Here is a 21094-nt window from a genome sequence, read left to right on the forward strand (position 1 = left end):
TCATTTTTAATAACTGCATCAAAAATAATATTTATGAAATTGATTACATTTTGGATCTAAGACCCTAGGACTAGCTCTGAAATCTTGAATTTTTTTTCCTCTATTTAAAAGGCAGAGGGAGTATTTCTGCACGTTTAGCATACACCATTTCCTATGTGATCATTTTGTCAAAGGTATTTTTTCTTCATGGGCAATAAACTGAGAACTCCAGGTTAGAAAACAATGACTAAGTCTGGAAAACTTAAATGTTCGGCTTAAAGGAAAGTTCACTTTTGGTGCCACATACCAAAATTGCATCCTGAAGACTCATAGTGGAAGTGTACTTCAACACTGAAGTACAGTGCGTCACAGACTGCATTTGCAGAGCAAATCCAGGCACCAAACAAGAGCTAATTATAACAGTTCAGCTGATTGGTGTGATAGTGCTGTTTAAATTCACGTGGAATTGTGCTGAAAAGTCTGGGTAAAGCCAGAGGGTGAAATTGTGATAAAGCCAGAAAGCTCCTCATGTCCCAGCTAGCAGATATTAAATGAATGCTCTCCCAAAATCTTCCATTTCAATGTCTTAGGAAGGGGCAGGGGGTGGGGTGGTAATTAAAGAGTTTAAGGCTTGTAGAAGTACAGACAGGAAGACCACCTGATGTTTTACTCATGTGGACTTGTGCTTTGCAAGTAATTGCAAACTATTTCTCACTACTATTCTGCATATTACAGCACATTATTACTACATATTATTATGGAAGGAGGACCCATAATTTAGGTTATTATTTTTTTAAGACAACAACAAATTTTATTCTGACTGCTTATTTCAGGTTTCTCCCCTTTAATATTAGTGTGCCCTTGTGAGAAAGTTATGACTAAATAACCTTTGCAAATTTAAGAATTTATAACTCAGATACTATAGAACTTACTCAAAAATGCCCATGCACCTTCTCCATATCCAGTAATGTCAAAGTAGTTCATAAAACATTAATAGAAGAAAGTGAAATTAAATTATACTTAAGACTTAATTCAATATCCCTGTTATCCCAAGTATTTTATTCTTATAATAGCAGTCAATTTAAATTTTCCCTATTTATCTTGTCTTCTCACCTTGGTTGCTAATTTGAACATAGAAATGCAAATATAAGATCCAAGTAATGCAAAACTTTTCAGAGAAAGTTTGCAAATTTTAGAATTTTTTTGACTGAATTTTATAAACTAAGTATTTGCTCCTCACTCTAAATAGCTTCTCATTTGTAAAAAGATGAAAAAACTTACTTAGGGATTTAACCAGTTCTTTCTTGTGTAGAAACATTTTAACTCCGATGCTCCAATGATATTGTCCCCATATATTTAGGAATTAGTGGAATGGAGAAGTTTGTTTAAGCATACTGGATTTAACGTTGTATCTTTTTGTACTGTGTTTTCTCTTGTGGCCCTCCTACACGCAGCCCTTAGTATCATCATAGAATTAATATTGTGAGAAAAATCTATTTGACTTTATTGAAGAAAAATAAATTTTAATCAATATAATCCAAATCAGCTCCTCTGCTCCTTGTTTTCATTTCAGAACAAAATGAAAACAAATACTCAGGGGGAAAGAATTATTATCTGTAGAGGAGAATCATATGAGATGATTCAACAGGAGCGAGACTGACAGTAGCAGACACCTCAACTACTCTATCAGAAACTCAGCATAAGAAAGAGAGTTTAAATTATTTTTTTTAAATGAGCACAGCTTTTTCTTTTTTTGTTTTTAGACATAATTGATTATATGTGGCCCAATAGATGGATAATAAGTCAATGAAGAGATCCCATGAGCTACTACAACAGCAAAATAGCCAATCTGTTTGACTAGTAAAATGATTCAACTCCTTTTCTTCACCATAGATATCAGTATTATTCACAGAAAAGTCTGGAGAATACGGCCCCAGTAGGGTCTGGTATCTGTCACCACAGCCTTGTGTCATCTATTAGAAGTGTTCAAGTCAGCACTACCAATTTGAACACTGTGCAGGTTGGACTGGCGACTTGCAATAATTCACAAATAAGAGACATAACGTACCTTAAATATACTCTCAGAAGCAGACTAAATTTAGTTATGGCTGAACCCTGCTTTTCCATTTTGTTACACAATGGCCAACCTCTTAGGGAAAAGAGCAAAGACCCAAGACTGTACTGCTTTGTGCACAAAAAGAAATAGTTTATCACGTACTTCTGTATCATAACTGAAAAAGTGCACATAGCGTTCTGTGCAGATACAAGGGCAACTCCATTTATACCACAACAATACGTGCATAGACCTAAAGCTAAGACCTATGAGAAAAGGTCTCCAAGAGTAATGGGCTCAGTCTGTGCATCTCAGCAATAGCAGGACCTCTAGGTACAAGACTTCGCCCCAGCTTCATTTCTGAGTCTAAGCACTACCTGACCCATTGCACTCTAGTCCACGCAGTTCTTGCCTCTTTCTTAACCAATGACACCCTTAATAAGCCTACTCGTTAGTCTGAGAACAGGGTGGCAGGACAGCACTGGAGTAACTACCAAGACTGTCACCTCTTTTTAGAGGACCTATGCAACCTGTTTCTTGTAATCAGTACATTTGTGATCTATACCAAAATGTTTGATTTTGAATGCATATATATAGTTTCCACAGAGTCACCATCCCCAGAGAATTAGAAGATAGTGAATTCCCATTTTAAAAAGCCTGTAAACTTTCATTCAAACAGAATGCTGAATTTACTTAGTCTGCATTGGTAGGCTTTTTTGTTTGGTTCCTATAACCCGCTAGCAAATTAAGATGTTCGCAGAAAGTACTGAAACAGTAAACATAGATACTCTGATGCAAAAAAACTCCAAACAAACAAACCCTCCCCAAACCAACCACAACTGCATAGAAAGGAAGATAAAGGAAGCATGTATTCAGTCATAATGTAAAGCTATACAACCTGGTTAATCCCTCCCCCAAATTAAGAGAGATTATATTTTTCTCTTCATCAAAACAAAACCCAAAGAGATGAAAAGGAAAAAAAACTAGACAGATCAGCTAGCCCAACAGAAGACATGGAACCATAACACTCCAGCTCTTTTGCTCTATGTCATGAATGACAGGATCAGGCATTCTTTCAGACACCTTTCATCCTCTCCTCTGCCTCTGGCTACCACGGTATATTTTGTGATTTTCCCACATAGCAAGCAATAGCTCAAACCTCAGAACCCCAACCAAGTTTTATAAAATGCCCAGAAGGCACCTCTCAGGAGGTGGGAAGCAGCATAACAAGCTACACACAAGAAGTGTATTTCTCCCTGCTGCATAAAAGCAGGCTAGCAGTGCCTGCCAATGAAAAGAAATCCTAAATGGCTTGGAAGTAATGATTCTAATCATTTAATTTACACTTGCTGTTTCTGTTCCTAATTCTGCCTTTCAGCAAAATGGTGTTTATTCCTCCTTTATTGTTAGTATGCAAATGCTGTCTCCATTTCCTCAAATAGCCATGTCATTGTTATACTGTAAGATACTGTACATTAATGCTAAATGAAGGTTTATGAACTAATGCAAAATAAACCAATCTGTGTCCTCAACCTAGCATGCCACGCTACAGGCCTGGTGCACAGCAAACAGAGTACACTGTCACTGTGACATTTTTCTGTTGTACCGTACCGAGGGCTTTTCTCACCTGACTCTTTGGAATATGTGAAATTCATGCATAGGGAGATAATTTACAGAAGACAAACATTGATTTTGAAATGTGCCCAATTTTTTATGCAAGTTGCGTAGAAAAATGCTGCATAACTCTAAGCTGAGAGGCAGTCTCAAAGTAAATCTTTTGTCTGCAGCCTGAAATTGTGTGCATGAAAGACAAAGCAATAGCGTATCATGCAAACAAGTACCTGCCATTACAGGAAATCAGTGTGGAAGCCAGGTGTGCTTAGCAAATAGACCTAGAATTTTCTGTCCTTTTTGCTAGATGTGTGGCAATTACTGAGATACCAACGAATCTTCCTTTTTTCCATATTAACACTGCCACAAAAGGTACAAAACATCTATGCAAAGAGAAGTATACAGAAGCATATTCCATTCAGATTCATTTTGATCAACTATATGTACTTCAGACCTATCTAAAACATTCCCATCAGACTTTCAAAATTATATCAATACAACAAAATTGGAAGAAAAAATTAGGCTACTTAAATAATGGCATTTCATTAGATTTGTTCATGTAAGTGTTTATTTCCTTCCATGTCTGACAACAGCTGTGCAGAAAATGTCTCCAAGTTTGCTTAAGAGAGAGACTGGGAATGCTTTACGAGAGCTGCATCCTTCCTTCTTGAATATACACTGTACAAACTTATTTATTTGCACTTGAATAATGTGTAGAGCTACAGCCATGGGATTGGAAGCTGGTTGTCCCTGCTGTCGAATAAACCAGTAACAGCAGCAAAAAAAAAAAAGATAGCGTCTTTCCTCAAGAGAGCTCATACAACAGAGAACACGTGGAGACAGAAAAAACAAAGGGAGCACCAAAGCCTCTGAGAACATACTTCTCAGCAGGGAAGGCAATACTGACACTAAATCACCCACTGCCTCCTTGTCAGGCTTTTGCAGCCTTTCTGGCACAGGAGATCTCAAAGGGGGCTCTGAAGCAGGATGCTTGCAGGTGTTTACAAAGAGCTCCTCTTATGTGAGCGAAGCAATAGGGGAAAAAAACATGTCAAGCTTGTTTGGAAGCACACACAGGTAAATATAGGACTGCAGAATAAACCTGGTTTTGTATGTCTGAGTTGGAGTTCACTGTTAATCAAGAGCAATAACTGTTCTTGGAATTCTTGCGTGTCAGAATGAAACTAAATACATCTTTAATTACAATGAAAATTATCAGAATTGCAGTAGTTTTTATCATAAAGGCCCTTTTTCCCCAGAGGGGCAAAGAGACAAGAGGCAAAAAGGAAAAGAATTTACCAAGCAACTGTGTGATGAGCAGCTCTACTAATTCAGGGTAGACCAAGTTTCCCTTGACCCATATTTAGATGGCAAAATGCATTAGCAAAACAGAAGATTATCCATCAGCTATTACAAATCAAGAATCATAGGAGCTGGATTTGTGTGTATGTGCCAGGAGCAGGGGGAGAATGTGCTTGGTGAGAATAATCAATATTATTAAGAGTTGTGCTCATTATGAGATTCATCGCCTTTATACCACCTAAGTGGCTCAAAGGGGCCTTAATCCAGCCACAAATTGCCAGTAGATAATACCCTATGAATGAAAACTACTGCAGCATTTGTGTTGGTCCTTGAGCCCACAAACACCACAAGATATGACACCACCAGTGCAAGAGCTCTCTCTAACCTTATCTCCTGTCCATCTGAGCCATCGAGAACTAGGTTTGAACTTTTATGGAGGACATAGCAAGACAACCTTAATGCCTTCAAGTCCTGGAAAGCCAGGATACCCAACAGGGACAAAGCTGATTCATAGCTGTGCCAAAAACACTGAAGCCTGAAACTAATTTTCAGTTGTTTCAGACTACATGATTTCATGATATCTCCCTACATGATTTCATGATCTCTCCCCCCCCACACCCTTTTTTTCTTTTCCTCTTCCTGTGGAATTCCTAGCAGTTTAAGACCATGCAAAAAAAACCAAAACAAACATGCTTTTGAGATAAAGAAACAGATCTTGCTACAAATCTATGTAATCTTTCTACAGAGAACAACAGAAAAAGGGAAATGCCTTGCTGAATCTAAGCAGTGGTCTGTTCTCAGCATCGTCACTCAGGCTGTGGTCACTCTGACCAAAGGCCTTCCCTTCCTGACTGCAAGGAGTAAATGCCCAGAAATGTGATGGTTTCTCTTGGTCATTAACTGATGCAAACATGGATGCTGCACATATACACATCCACAGTATTCAGTCTTGGCCCAGTGTTTGTTTGTGCATTCATATCATATTTCTGCAGTAATGCACCAACAATTTATGGCTAGCTATGAAAAACATGGCTAGCAGAAAATTCAATGTAATTATTCAGGTTTCCAACTTCGTCGTTACATGCCTGGGAGGTAGTTAAATGGTAATAGCACTTTTCCCCTTCATATCCAGACTTGCATCTTAACAGAAGATCGGTCCTCCTCAGATGGAGGGTGGGGGGGAACTATTTAAAAAAATAAAAAACAGATTACAGAAGTTTCGGTGAAGTAAGAAACAAAGAACAGCACTACATTTATGGCTAGAGGACTCTATAATAAGCTCAAATTCTGGACTAATAAAGAAACTAGTCAATGTTTTATTCTTTAATTTCTTTACAAGTCATTTACAATTGCTTTATACAAAATCCCAATTTTAACCCCATGTGAAGATAATACTGTTGACCTATAGCCAGGATTTATCCTGTCAGCTTCCACTATACTCTGTGTGTATTACTTCCCCAAACTGCAAATGCCTCTTTGCACTTAAGAAATGACTCCTGGCAGTTGTCCAGCTTATTTCTATGTCTATGCTCCATCAAAGCTCAATTACCCTGAAAACTTCAATAAATGATACCAGGATCTCTGCCACAGTTCTTAGAGGACATGCAAGAAGATTGCAATAATATTACTTAAAAAACAATCAGAAAAAGTAGCTACAAAGTTACATATTTTCCAGGGAGGGGGTAAGCAAAAAGATTGAGGGTACAAAAATATATTAAAAGTGCATCTTATAATGAGAGTCATTGTTTTTCTATATATATTCTCTGTACTGATTTCTAAAAGTTCTCACCTTTTTTAGGTTGTTGACCAGCCACATTATAGGTACTTTATAGTTCTACAAATCATTTTCTGTCCTATGAATGTTTAAGCAGAAAAAGGCTGAATGTGATACTAGCACAGTTTATTAAAAAACAAAACAAAAAAAACAACAACAAGAGGAAAGGAGAATAAGTACAAAATTGTAAAATGGAATAATATGGACACAGTGAACAGTGCAATACAAAGGTAGTTTTGCAGGGGAACATTAAATATTTGGTGAAGGTTAGTTTGCACTGCTAACGCTGAAGGCATGGAAATTGATGTTTTTTTGCAAACACATCTGACCCCACAACAATTTTGGAGACATCCCAATGAGCTTTCAAACACTCACTTTCATAGTGCAGAAAGGTGATGAGGTGTAACTCTGAAGCACACAACATGGCAAACTACCACAAATGAACAGCTAGACTGAGCTGTACAGTAAATATGAGAAAATCAAATTGCAAGGGACACAGCTACTGGAAATCCCTAACACACTCTTCCTAAAGCACAACCATGCAACTAATTACATACTTTAGATGTAAAATTTAGAGATGAACATGTTTTTTCTTCTAGTTCTATTACAGAAACTACAAGGGAGCTGCAGCTGTGAGGGAGTAGAGCAGAGACTCTCTGCAGGAATAGCTGGGGCTCCACAGGAAGCACTTAGTGCTGCTGAGGCTTCATAAATGATAACAAATGTGTTGTTCTCTGATTTTAGATACTGATAGAACCAGGTTTTTAATGACCAGACCGATATGAACAGTACCCCATGTGAATATGCATTAAAACATTTTGTGTTTTCAATTTTTAGCTGCTCAGTTATCACTGAACTAATTATGAAAAAGCTTGTAAGGCTTCACACTAACTCTACAGAGCCCATACTTCTTCATCAGCCAAAGTCTACCAAAAATCTGTTTCCAAACTCATGCGCAGAATGCTATCATTGTACAGGTTTCGGACACACCATAAAAACCAACTTATTTTCTGTATAAAGTTAAGTATACACAGTATAGGATCCTGATTCAAACCATCTGCTCTGATAACCTCATTTTAAACATTTAAATGAGAAAATTGACATCGAAACTACCACATTGATCCACAAACCAACAGGATTACTCAGTGGTGTAAAAAGCCTTAGAAAATTGTCATATCCAGAACAAGATAATGTGCCTAGGGCTAACCATTAATTTGAACTATTAAGTATAGTGGCTGTTGCAGTTACAGCAGAGCCTCTCATCTTGGATGAAGAAGCTGCCCCTGAGGGCATATTGGATGCCAAAATCTGAGTACACACATACCTGTCCCCTCATCCCATTCATATTTTGCATTTGTACGTTTTTATGATCCAAAGAGACCAAAAGTCCAAGTTCGGATAAGCCCCCTTTTGAAAATGTATAAATAAATGATGGCTAAATATATGGGGTTTAAATTTTATAGTCCGAAACATTTTTTCCTTTTTGAGAACAAATGTGGCTGTAAATCCTACAGAGGCTAACACTGCATATTCCACAGCTGAAGATTTCCACAAATCCCAAAGGCCATGACATCTGTGAGATTATAGATAAAGAACAAGACATTTTGCAATAATGTGTGTTTTTAACAGTGCAGGACTGAAATTCACCATGCACATGTGCTGAACAGAGTGGGTTTTTTGTTTGGTTTTTGTTGTTTTTTTTTTTTAATCGGAAAGAAGCTGACTTTCCTGGCCTTTAAAATACAGATTTGAAGCTGTTATTAATATTTGGTCTCCTAAAATTCAAACATTTGAAAATCCTAAAATTCTGTCAATTGAGCCATCCCAGCCCTGAGGGTACTAATAGGTCTTAATGACCCTAAACAACCTCCCCAGACACCCACACTCAGTCATCCTCACGGACCCATTTGTGCTCAGCCCAGGGCCAAAGGAGGTTTCAGGGTGAAGCTGAAGCATGAATCACCCAGGACAGAAGGACCAGTTTCATACCCCTTAAACTTGCTTGAGCACTGGGCAGATGACCCAGCACCCAGTCAGATCAGGATATCTTTGCAAGCTCAGTGCTAAAAGTTTAAATAGAACTTGAGTTCTGTGCTAAGCTTGAGTTTTTGTACAGTGTACTACTCCTTTGCTGCAAGTAGCAGAGAATCACTGGAGGAAAAGTAGTTTAAAAATGTTGGCAAGAAAGAAGACAGCAGGAAAACAAATAAAAGTAGCTATGGAAAATGTGAAAGATCAATACTGTTAGCTGGACATGCACAAAATTGACCTATAAAGTCAAAATAACTTCAGCACACCCTTCACCACACCTGGGTTTCTGCTCCTAGGTTTGTTTTTAGACCAAACTGTGCTTAAGAAGAACATATTCTGAGGGCTACTTTGAACATTTTGTACTGTGCTAGAGAAGCCAACAGCCACTGATCATTAGAAGCGCCGCAAAAAATGTTATATTCTCAACATCTGTGTAGCAAAGTGATCAATTGAAAAAGCCAACCCTAGCTCTGGCCAAGCAGAAGGTTAGCAGAAGAAATTTGGCACTCTTGACCTTCCAAGTCCAGAGAAGGAACAGAGGAGACCAGTCAGTGGTGCACGTGCTACTGTGCTGGAGAAAGTCAAGTCCCAGGTGACTATGAATAACATCCCTTCTGCTTCTCTTCTTGCCCATGAGAAACCCAGAAGTAGGAAAGACGCTGCTGGGAAAATTCTGCTTCATGTGTAGCCAGCGTGATATGGATGCATGTGGTGTGTGCTACAGGTGATGAAACAGGTAGCACTACAAGGAGTGCCAACACTGGTGTATCATCACACGTGGGTACCATCCTACCCAATGTGTGGGATGACTCCGCAATCGGCCTTGATCTTTCAGGGGATCTCCTTGCCAGCCCAAACACACATGATTCTAATGGTAAACATGCACAACCCACACCCCAGAGTTATATATTACTTTGCTTTGTTCAGGTGTTATACAGACCAACTTCACCAAACACGTCTTTGCTGTATCCGATATCCCACAGCTTTAAAGAAAAGGTCAGACAATTTGTTTGTATTTATACTGAGTTTTTGTAATAAGGATCCTGTTAAGAGACCTTGCGTACAGTCTCTCTTATCAATAAGTGTCTAAGTAAGCAGAGGAGCACAATTGTTTGCATTTTCCTAAATACTCAAACTTTGACTTAGCCTATATCTCCACTCCGAGACCCAAACTGTTACCTGCATTCCTCCCAGAGGAAGTACTCTGCTTAAGAAGATTCTCTGTAACCTTTCCCTATCGATAGGCAGATATTACTACTTCCAACAGTAAGGCTGGCCAACACCAAAACCATTTGAAAATCTTAATTGTGTGTTTGGCTTTGAGAGCATGAAAACAAACATGGAAATATTTAGTTTTTCTAATGTTTCTCTGAAGTCATTAAAAGAACCCAAAGGCTGCTGTAATCTATGGCAGTTGCCATTACCCCTGGGGAGGAATAGGGCAGCAGGGCAATGCCAGCACATTCTGGTGTGCACTTCAGGACAGTCTGGTTGCACTTCTCAGGTTGGTGAAACACAACATGCTCAGCTCGTCACCTCCCTCTCACACCATTTAACAGCCGTCTATAAGCTTACAAACAAGAACTGATAAGAGTGCAAGTGCTTCCATCACGTTGCATGCGGACACCAATTTAAAATTAGATGTATTCGCAGATATGAAAAATATAGGAAGCTCAAGAGCTTCAGATTTCTGGACGCCTCACACTAAAACCATTAATCAATTAAAAAACCTAATAACAAGTATAAAGGAATCTAATTATCTACAGAGCCTATTCAATTATAAAACAAGATGAATTAAAAACAGATGAAATAAGACTGCTATCTTGTATTTACTGATCCATTTAAAGTTGCTGGTTGTACACACCAAATTAATATTTTCCTCATGAAGATAACTGGAGTATTTATTCAGGATACCAAAGAATGTGAACATTATTTAAAAATGGTAGTGAAAGCCTTGCCCACATAGGAAGGCTTTATTTATTATCCACAAATTCTAATCATATGTGCATATATACACACACATATTTAGTGTGTATAAGCATATATGTTTATGCTTACATACCTGTTTATGTATCTATATGCTTACACAAATGCGTGTGTGCATAAAAATGCAGTTTTGGAATGTTGTGGTTTATCAAATATATGAGATAAGTAATGACTGAGGTCATTAGAAGGGGGGGAAATACTACATTTCATCAGGGTTCTCAATAAATTGTTAATTACAATTTACAGCTTTAGAAATTTCTTTTCTGACTGAAAAAATAGTATTGGCAATCTCTTAGATGCTTTTGGACTGTATCATTTTCAAGAGTGCTGAGCTACCACAGCTTCCATTAATTGAAACTGGAGCTGTGATTTCTCACACCATTAAAAAAATCAGAATGTGTTTAGTTAGCTATTGATGAAGATTTAGGTTATTCCAGTTTATTAGATTTATGTGAAGGAGAGTTTTAAAGGAAAGATGATACAAAGGCAAACATAACCTGCAGCAGCTTCAATTATCTTCTTTGAGTAGTATTTTTTATTATTTAGACCTTACCTATTCTTTAATCGTATAGCAGAGCCACATTAATTAATTTAAAATATCAAATGACCATGTCTGGGAATACTAAAAATATATTAAAAATACCAAACTCTCTTAAGTATGCATTACATCTTCAGTCATTCAGAAGTAAGTTTTTGTATTTAGAAAGCACTAACAAGAATCCTACTGTTCTAAGTATGGCGTTTTTTCCCTGAAAAATTCTGTACCTAGAAACTCACATGCTAGAATTCTCCACCTAGAAACTCACATTTTAGCTCAGTGCAGGGCATTTTGATGTCACTCCTAGAAGTCAGTCAAATTTTCGAAGAAGATAGTTTGCTTAAGAGCAAATCCTACACAGAGGGGGAAATTATCTGAACAAAAATAAGCATGCAGTAATCATTAGCAGACTACCACGCAGATACCACCATGACAATTGGAAGACAGAAAGTGATAGACCGATCACCTGCAAAGGCTGCAAGTGTTCTTGAAATTAAAATTTTTGAGCTGCTATCAGCATCTCACAGAACTTTCAGAAGTTTAGTCAGAAAAAGATCTGCTGGCATATGCAGTGCCTTTTAATTGCATCCAAGTTGCAAATGCCTGAAAAACTGGACAGGAAATCTCTTGAAAAAGGGTTTTCTCAGAAAAAAATCTCAGTGAACAGAACATGAAGACAGGATTTCCAGCAGTGTTTCAACTACTGTTGGCTGAACTCTTGAAATAAAGAGGCAAGAATGTGTAAACAAGGGAACAGTTCAAACTTCTGGAAGTCTCATTAAAATGAAACTGGGTTTTCTTCAGACAGTAATGCTATTTGCATTACCTTCTCAATTACCTGAGCCTTCTTGTCATGTTTTGCTGCTTCTCTGTATTTAGGAATGCAAGGACATTCTAATCCTAACAACACAGGCATAAAAAAAAAAAAGAAGAACCAGCACTTAGGTACCCCATTCCCATATATTTTAAGTGGTAAATTAGAGTCAGTTATTTAATCCCCTTCCCTTTCTGTTTTTTGCAGCCTTATTTTCTGCAAGGAAAATATCAGTACTTTTCTATTTGGCTTGGTTATTTAGAGTTTTAGATTCAAAGACAGGTTTCTCATGAAATGGTAGGAGACATCATTTAATCTCTAGGTATACATACCTAATCTAATTCAATCACCCTAAAAAATAAAGATACAGTACTATACAGGTACTATTAAAAAAATCACGTGATTTAAAAATTCTGTTTTTTCGTGTTTCTTTTTGACAGTACACTTTTTTCCCATTTGCCTAAATGTTAAATCCACTTATTTGCTTCACACAAAGAAAAATTAAAATTAACTTTGAAATCAGCAGCTGTTAGGCTCTGAAGGGCCCATCTAAAAGTAAACTAAAGGAAAAGTGTTACAAATCAGGAAGTAATCCAAAATAAACAAAACAGTTCAATGTATGTGTGTGGTGGGCTGACGTTGGCTGGATCCCAGGCCCCTACCAAGCTGCTCTATCACTCCCTTCCTCAACTGCACAGGGGGAGAAAAAAATATGATGAAAGGCTCATGGGTGAAGATAAGGACAGGGAGAGATCACCCATCAGTTACCAGAGTAGGATAATGAGAAATAAAAACAAACCTAAAAACACCTTCCGCCCACCCCTCCCTTCTTCCTGGGCTCCATTTCACTGTCGATTCCTCCATCTCCTCCCTTCTAGTGGCACAGGGGGACAGAGGAATGGGAGCTGTGGTCAGTTCATCACCCCTTGTCTCTACTGTTCCTTCCTCCTCACTCTCTTCCCCTGCTCCAGCATGGGTCCCTTCCATAGGGCACAGTCCTTCAGGAACAGACTACTCCAGCATGGGTCCCCCATGGGTTCACGTAAGCCCTGCTAGCAAACCTGCTCCAGCATGGGCTCTTGTCCACAGGTGCTGCCAGGAACGTGCTCCAGCACAGGCACTCAGTAGAGTCACAGCCTACTTCAGGGCACATCTACCTGTTCTACCATGGAGCTCCACAGGCTGCAGGGGGACAGCCTGCTTCACCATGGTCTTCACCACAGTCTGCAGGGGAAGCTCTGCCTTGGTGCCTGGAGCACCTCTTCCCTCTCCTCCTTCACTGACCTGGGTGTCTGCAGAGTTGTTCCTCTCATATATTCTCACTCCTCTCTCCCAGCTGCTGTTGTACAGCAAATTTTTTTTCTTAGCTGTGTTGTGCCAGGGGACCAGCTTTGACCAGTAGTGGGTCTGTCTTGGAGCCATCTGGCACTGGCTCTATTGAACATGGGGGAACCTTCTGCAGCTTCTCACACAAGCCACCTTCTGCAGCCACACCGCTACCCAAACCTTGCCATGCAAACCCAATACAATGGGATTGATTTATTCCCAGATAAAACCAGATTAAGAGTTGGTGCAAAGACTGAACTCCGTGTCTTGCTTTGCATCTCTATCACAGAAAGAACCCAAGTATCTTTGGTATTTCTGGGCATATTTTCATTTCCAAGTTTTTTTAAGAGCCTTAGCTCTGAACTTGGCTCTTGCCAGTGGTTTTCACGAACACTAAATTTATGTGATTTCATTTTTTATTTTAATTGAGAGGTAATATTTGACATGGTTTGACAACATAAAGCTTACTAGCTACAATACAGTGTTTTATCTTGGCCATAACTCTTGTCACCAAAACCTATTAACATCACTATCTGGGAGCCAATTCCTCAGGTTGCTAAAACAGACAATAAGCTGGAAATTAAATCACAATCAGATATTCTAAGCAAATGATTCCAGAATAGAATACATTAATCAAAAATATATAATTAACTTTAAGTGCAATAGAATCAATTACTGAAAATCCTAAGGATACAATTATTTTTAAAAGGCAGTAAAAAGTGAAGGGAAGAGCAAATTGAATTTTGCTACAGGTTATTCTCTATGAAAATCAGTATTTTTCAAACATACTGTATCCTGTTTCTTATACATGAATAAGGCATATTGCTTTTGGTCAGGATGTGTTCAAAACACTGCTTGCAGCTGAGCCAGGTCAGGATATACACCTCTCTACCCCAATCAGACTGCTATAATCTGTTGTGCCCCTGAGTGCCATGGGCTTTGTGTTCTTGCCCCTTGTATTAAAATGCAAAAGAAACAGGAGATTAGCTATATACCATGCCAATACCATAGCAGATTTCTGGTAGAAAGTCTATGGTGCTATTCAAAAAACTCAAGTTGCTTTATTGAAATTCCTGATTAGGCACTGCAGTTCTGGAACAGTTTCCCTGTTGCATTTAGAGGCTACTGCAGTTGTGTTTGTTTGGGTTTGCATTTTTTTTTTTGTTTATTTGTTGATTTAATTTTTACTTATGTCTTACATACCATAGTCTGCAATCACTGACTGAGGGGAAATAAAAGGTACTACTCATGAAACTATAATTAATTATCATTCTTGCAAGTGATAATCACTTCATTAAAAGCAGCCTACCAGAATTGGTACTGAAACTGGTGATTTAGGAATGTATGGGTAGATATTGAACATCTGGAGCCTTGCTGAAATGTCTCTTCTCAATCAACTCTTCCTGTATGTACACAGCAACCACACAGAAACCAAAGCAATTAATAAAAAGTTGAAGACTTAGTTCCTTCCTAGAGTTGGCATTATAAGATTAATCCTTTTTATTCTTTCCACTTCCAACATGTTTTAATAGTAATGAATACTAATGCAATATCACTCCTTGATGGGATTTTTTCTTTTAAATGACACAGAGCACTTTAAAGGATTTTTTTCCCCCTCCTCCAAGAGTAGTGTTTAATTATGTAGTTCTAAATGATCAAGAACTTTAATGAGGAATTTGATAGACTGAGTAAGATGCAGCCAAATATAAAAATTTTAATAGATGCTCTACACACTTTACAATTCCTGGCAAAGGTGCCCGAAATGTGTTGACCCATTTACGCATCACCTTGGGTGTTTCACATGCTACATCAACAATCCATGTGATGGCAAAGGAAAGTAAGGATATTAATCCATCTTCATCTGAGCATTAATATTACAGAAGTAATGATTCTGCATGCTGGGGTGAGAGGTTCCATTAAAGAAAAAAATAAAGAAAATAGAAACTTAGTTAACTCACTTGAACAGATGAGATCTAAATGTGTAGTTAACCCCCCAAGATTTGAAGAGACAAAGTAGTCCCGTCCATCAGGACTCCTAAAGTGTACTTGATAGAATACAAGCCTTTAAAGAGGCTTGCTTACAGTTACCTATCTCATTTACAGCAGCTCCATAACATAACTATAACTTTGGAGAAACTTCTGTAATTACAAGAGAATAGAGCTTCCAGAAAACTTGGGGTCAGAATCCCCGAATGTCTTGGGTTGCAAATTTACACCATAAACCCCCCGGTTTTAAAAGCGCAGTGATGGGTATCTGAAGGCTGGAAGTCCTTTTTTTAACCATTTATCTCAGACCACAGACAGCAAAAGAACAAGGTCCTTTAAAGTGTTCTTCACATCAGTGGCTTAACAGTGCCACTGCCCTAGCAATAGTGCATTGGCCTGCCTGGCAGTTGGAACTTTGTCTGTTACGTTTTCTGGGAGAGCTGCTCTGATCACAAAAGAATGAATGTTAAAGGACAGTAAAGCCACCCTTACTGTTTAATATTCCTTATTATGCATTATTACAACACACCTTATTGAAGTGCATTACTTATTAAATATGAATATTTAACTATCTATATATTTGTTAAGTTATTTCATCCTAAATCTTCAGAAGCTACATGGCACAAACTGAAGGTCTTCTGTTTATTTAGATATGCTCATTTATGCTCATGTAAACATTGGTTCACCCTCCATCAGCTCACCTTCTAAGGAGAGGTATTTCATATTGCTTTTAAATTCATTTTCATTTCAGATTTCTTGCAATGCAGCCCCATTAGCTTTAAAAAAAGCACAGTAAAATTGACAACAATTTAGTCTTCCTGAAAGTAACTCAGCAAAACAGACCACAGGGTATCACATAAGCCAGGCCCATTTGATAAAAGATGCCAAAATTTCTGATTTTGATGGAGAAGGTGAAGACTGGGGACACATGCCTTCTGGAATAGCAGATCTCTCCATGGACACTAGAACTCAGGAAACCCAGCAGCACTGTGTGCAGGGAAACTTCAGCTTCAGCCATCACCCAGTGCGAGTGCGCTTCCGAGTTTCTCACCACTCCCTGTCTTTCTGGCACCAGAATACAGTGAACTTCTTCACCTCCATCAGATCAATCTGATATTAGTCACAACATTCAACCCTCTTGGGGAGGAGTGGTAGAATCGCATGGAGGGAGCACAGAGCAGGATAGGGAAAGAATCCTACACCTCATAACAAAAAAATAAATGAAAAAAAGTATTTCTATATACGGCGCCACGACATTTCATAAACTATCACCCACCACTTCTCAGCTACTACCAGATACAAGCGTACCCAGGAAGACATCTGTTATAAGCACTTGATCAGATTTAAGCGCCTTCTGAGGAAAAACAACCAACCGAACACTGATGAATAGCTAGGTTGCCATTAAATCTTTAATAAGACTGATTTTAGCTTCACAACAACTATGTTGTGCCAGACAGGACACTGCATCTCCCAGAGCAACCAGAGGCAGCTGCTGGAGATCTTATAATGGATGATTATAGAATAACTCACTTTCTGGAGAATGTTTCTTTCTAATTTGCAGGCCCTGAGCAGATTGGCAATATTCAGAACTATGAGCTGTCTATCATGCCTGTGGACATTCAATAGTCATATAAATATCTGGTAAATGAACTTACTATTTTGTGGTATTGAGTCCTATAGATTAATTCTGTGTTTAGTAGAAAACAGATACAATTAATTTGTAACCTAGCAATGTGAATCAAGTTGCTTTTGCCGGCACTAAATTTAACCTGCCTTGTTAATTTGTTTGCATCTTCTTCTATGTTTACATTTGTTTATAAACTGTCCAGAAATCCACTAGCAGTACCTAAATAATTGTACTGTTAATGATAATTAGTCCTACACTGGGTCATACTGCTAAGTTAACTGAGCAATAAGTATGACATGAACAGCTGAAGGAAAAGAAAACAGATAAATTATACCTTTGGTCGTTAAATATTTAGATGCCCTGAAGTAGCACTTTGGATTTTTTAAGGCCACTGTAAGTGTTCTGCAGCTGATTGGTACACAGTATGGGTTTTGTAATGCTAAAAAAAAAATAGATCTGATGATTCATGTAAAAACATGATGACCAAGTGGAAGTACTGCAGGATGACAGCTTATTTTTATTATAAAGCTCCTGAAAATCACTGGCTTCAAGAGTCATCAGCATAATTTTAGGAACAAATATGTTGTGTGCATTTGTCTTCATACAGTTAACGATGCATCTATCAGCTAACACAAAACAAAGTGTTAGAAGTCTAACATCTTGGGCACTTCCAACCTTGGTACATGTGTAAACCTGGGAATCATCTGCTGAAGGGAAATGCAAGTTGTCTTGTAGAACCACTTCTCCACAGGTGTGACCTTTCTTCCATGAACAGTCATTTGTCTTAATGACAAGTTATGACACATCTACAGCTTGACTAACGTGCTCCAAAACACAGCGCAAGCTCCTGTGACTAACTGCAAGAATGCAGAAGCTTATGCAGGGGAGCTGACATTATATCCTTAGTAACAGTGTAACAGTGTCTAACACACTAACAGTGTCTCAATTTGCACGTGCACACAAGCTATAAGAACCAGTGGTGTTCAAACTTATGGCATTTAGTCAACTCACAAGAATTAAGAGCCCAAAATGATGCTGAGATCCATATATTCAGGTTACTTTTGTTGTAGGATTTGCATCTCACACTGCTGTCCACTACACATGCCTCCGCTGAATTCTGATTCATGCAATTATCTGCAGGAATCTGTGCTTCTCAGTGGAGGTGTTACCCTTCGAGTTGCACCTGAATTGCAAACACAATTCTAAACTTTCCTGAAGATTGTAAATGTTTGAATTCAGAATCAAGTTTTGTGGCTGAGCCCAGTGTTTACAAAGGGGTGCATATGTCAAAAGCTCTGACAAAAGTGCTATTAATGAAAATATTTTGGAATAATTAATTCAAAGAGAGGAAAAAAATCTATAGGCACTGAAAAAATGTGTCTGGTAAGAAATGTTGTCCAAGATAACCATTGAAGAGCCTTGTTCATCCGTTCTTTCCAGTGACCAAATTCTTCCAGGACAATCTCATAGTATTGCACATTCTTAAGTGTTGCCAATTGCATTCCAAATTCTTGTAGGTTTTTGCTGTAAGAAAAATATTTCCTACACAACACTAAAAAGAGTCCCAGTGCCTTGGTGCTATCTAAGAATCCACAGGGCTGATGAAAGCATTCTTGCATGTTTGCACTGACCTCACACTTTTAAGGGAAAAGATGTGAAGAACACGGAGATGAAATATGTCAGACCATCCTACACTTCTGAAATTCATGTTAAACTGAGAAATCAGTTAAAGCTCAGTACTGAAGAAAACAAAAGGTATGTGCCTGACTCAGCTTGACAAAACCACAGAAAATGAAAAACAAAGCTGCTGGTTCAGTTTAGCATGTATTGTGCACAGATAAATCAACCTATCCAATATGGAGTGTCAGCCAGTCTGCTGAGATACTGAAATAAGTATAGAGAATGTACCAAGAAAAAAATAAAGGCTCAGATCATGCCATCAACATCTATGTGGAAAGTCCTAGTGATGTTCAGATGTTTATTTTTAACTGACAGATGTACATGGCTGAGAAAGTCCCTAGCTTGAGTTTTACTGTTACTCTAATGTTTTGCCTCTGGCATGTGTAGAAACTCCTCCGAATTAGTGCTGATACATTTTACTTCACTGCAAGATATCTCTACACCTGTGTCAGAAATGGAATAGCAATTTTTCTTATTACAAACAAGATTAAAATCTTAGTTCTTTAGCACAGAACTGCTTTGCATTTTTCCAGTTCTAATTTCTTGATATTTTTCTTTCAGTAAAAGAAAAATAAATACATTTTTGTGCCTGTGAGTTTGTGTGTATGGATATCTATGTGTAAGTATGTATATACTTACTAATTAGGCTGAAATAGGAGTCACTGGATGATGCTTGATGTTACCAATTATGATTATTTCTAGGAAGTCAAACATCAGCAGTTATGCTTTGCACCTTTAAAATACTCCAGGATTTGATTATATTTTGATAATTACAATCTTTGCCATTTCTTATTCACAAATAGTCATCTCAGACTGTGAAACTGGAAAAACATGACCTGTAAAGTTTATCTAGTGCAGAAGTTTTCTTCCTTGGCGATTTTGCTGTCAACATTTCATTAATCTATGTCTGCAAGATACAAACAGGATATTATCGCGGAGAAGGCCAAACAAATGTTAATGAAGCACACAAATCAACTTGTGTTTCTGAATATGGGATTTTGGGACAGAAGAGGTCAATAGCTACAGTGCTGGACTCCGAGCTCACCTGTGACCCAAGACTTGGCAAGACAAAAGGGCCATCTTGTGGACCTACTTCATATTAAAGTTACATTAAATAAATAAGCATAAATATACCACAATGTTATTATTCAAGATATAAAGAGGAACTAGTTTGCCAGCTAGTATATCATGGTAAATTTATTAGAAAGGCATTCATGTATGATTTTATGAAGAGCAGTATTTCAGCAGCCTTTCTGTAGAGCTTAGGGTTAACCTGATGAAGATGCAAACACTGCATAGGTACCAGGATGAGGAGGTGTTGTTACAGTCCCACTTCAGTATATTTTCAGATTGATTAGAATGTTTGCTTGATGTTCTCATCTTGTCATTCACTCCAAAATGTCAACAGCCACTTAAGAAATTAAGATTGTGGAAATGGTGTTTTAAAAAAAAGAAAAATTTTACCTCAAACATGTCATATTATAAACACTTCTATTGATATTAAATGAAGAAAACAAAGGGTCCTCACATCTTCATCACAATCCAAGATTGTCATCTGACTCTGATCAGTGCATCGTTAAAGCTTTTCCCTTAAGATCCAAGTTGCACCTTTTTGCATAGCTTTTATACCTCAGGTAAGTGTTGAGCAGACTTTACTGCAAAGGTAATTGCGGAAATTGCTAGACAAACTGATTTAAGAAATAAATAAATATAAATATATATTTCTTATTTAAGAAATAAATAAATTTCCATAAATTTCTGAGCATCATGGATGTAGTGCCAGTTTTACTACTCCGAGTATCGCCAATGTGTCCTTATGCTCTGCACAATATTAGGACTTCCACATATCTGCACTTACTGTGTTGGAATATAAAAAGCCTAATTATGCAGTTCACATAAATACAGAGATGATCTATAATAATCTGTTATCATTTGCCACACCAGGATCATGGCACAATTATCCCACTACAACATTTTTCCAAAAAGAGTGAAGTGTGGGGAAATAGCCAGGACTCTGGATGGGAACAAGCACATCCTACTCCAAAGGGCTGGAAAGCTGTCCCCATATTGCTGCAGTGCCCTTCTACATGCTGCCAGAGCTACCCCGGCCACTCCATAGGTGTCCAAGCAGCTGTTCGGTGCTCATTAATGGGCTCTCCTGCTATGCAAGGTGAATGCCCTGAGAAACTGCGTGCTAGGTACTACTCCAACCTTAGCTATCAAAATCAGAGTTGACACAAAGCAGTCTGGTCAGCAATGGTATATAACGTGTCTTTGGGTATGGCTAGCAGACATTAAACAAACACACTAGGACTTTCAAGGGTATTTGTTCTAGCTACACTTTCTTACTTTGTAGAAAATATCTCAAAGACAGTTCCTTCAAGTAA

Source organism: Calidris pugnax, unplaced genomic scaffold (genome assembly GCF_001431845.1).
Source record: "Calidris pugnax isolate Ruff unplaced genomic scaffold, ASM143184v1 scaffold38, whole genome shotgun sequence".
Lineage (NCBI taxonomy): Eukaryota > Metazoa > Chordata > Aves > Charadriiformes > Scolopacidae > Calidris > Calidris pugnax.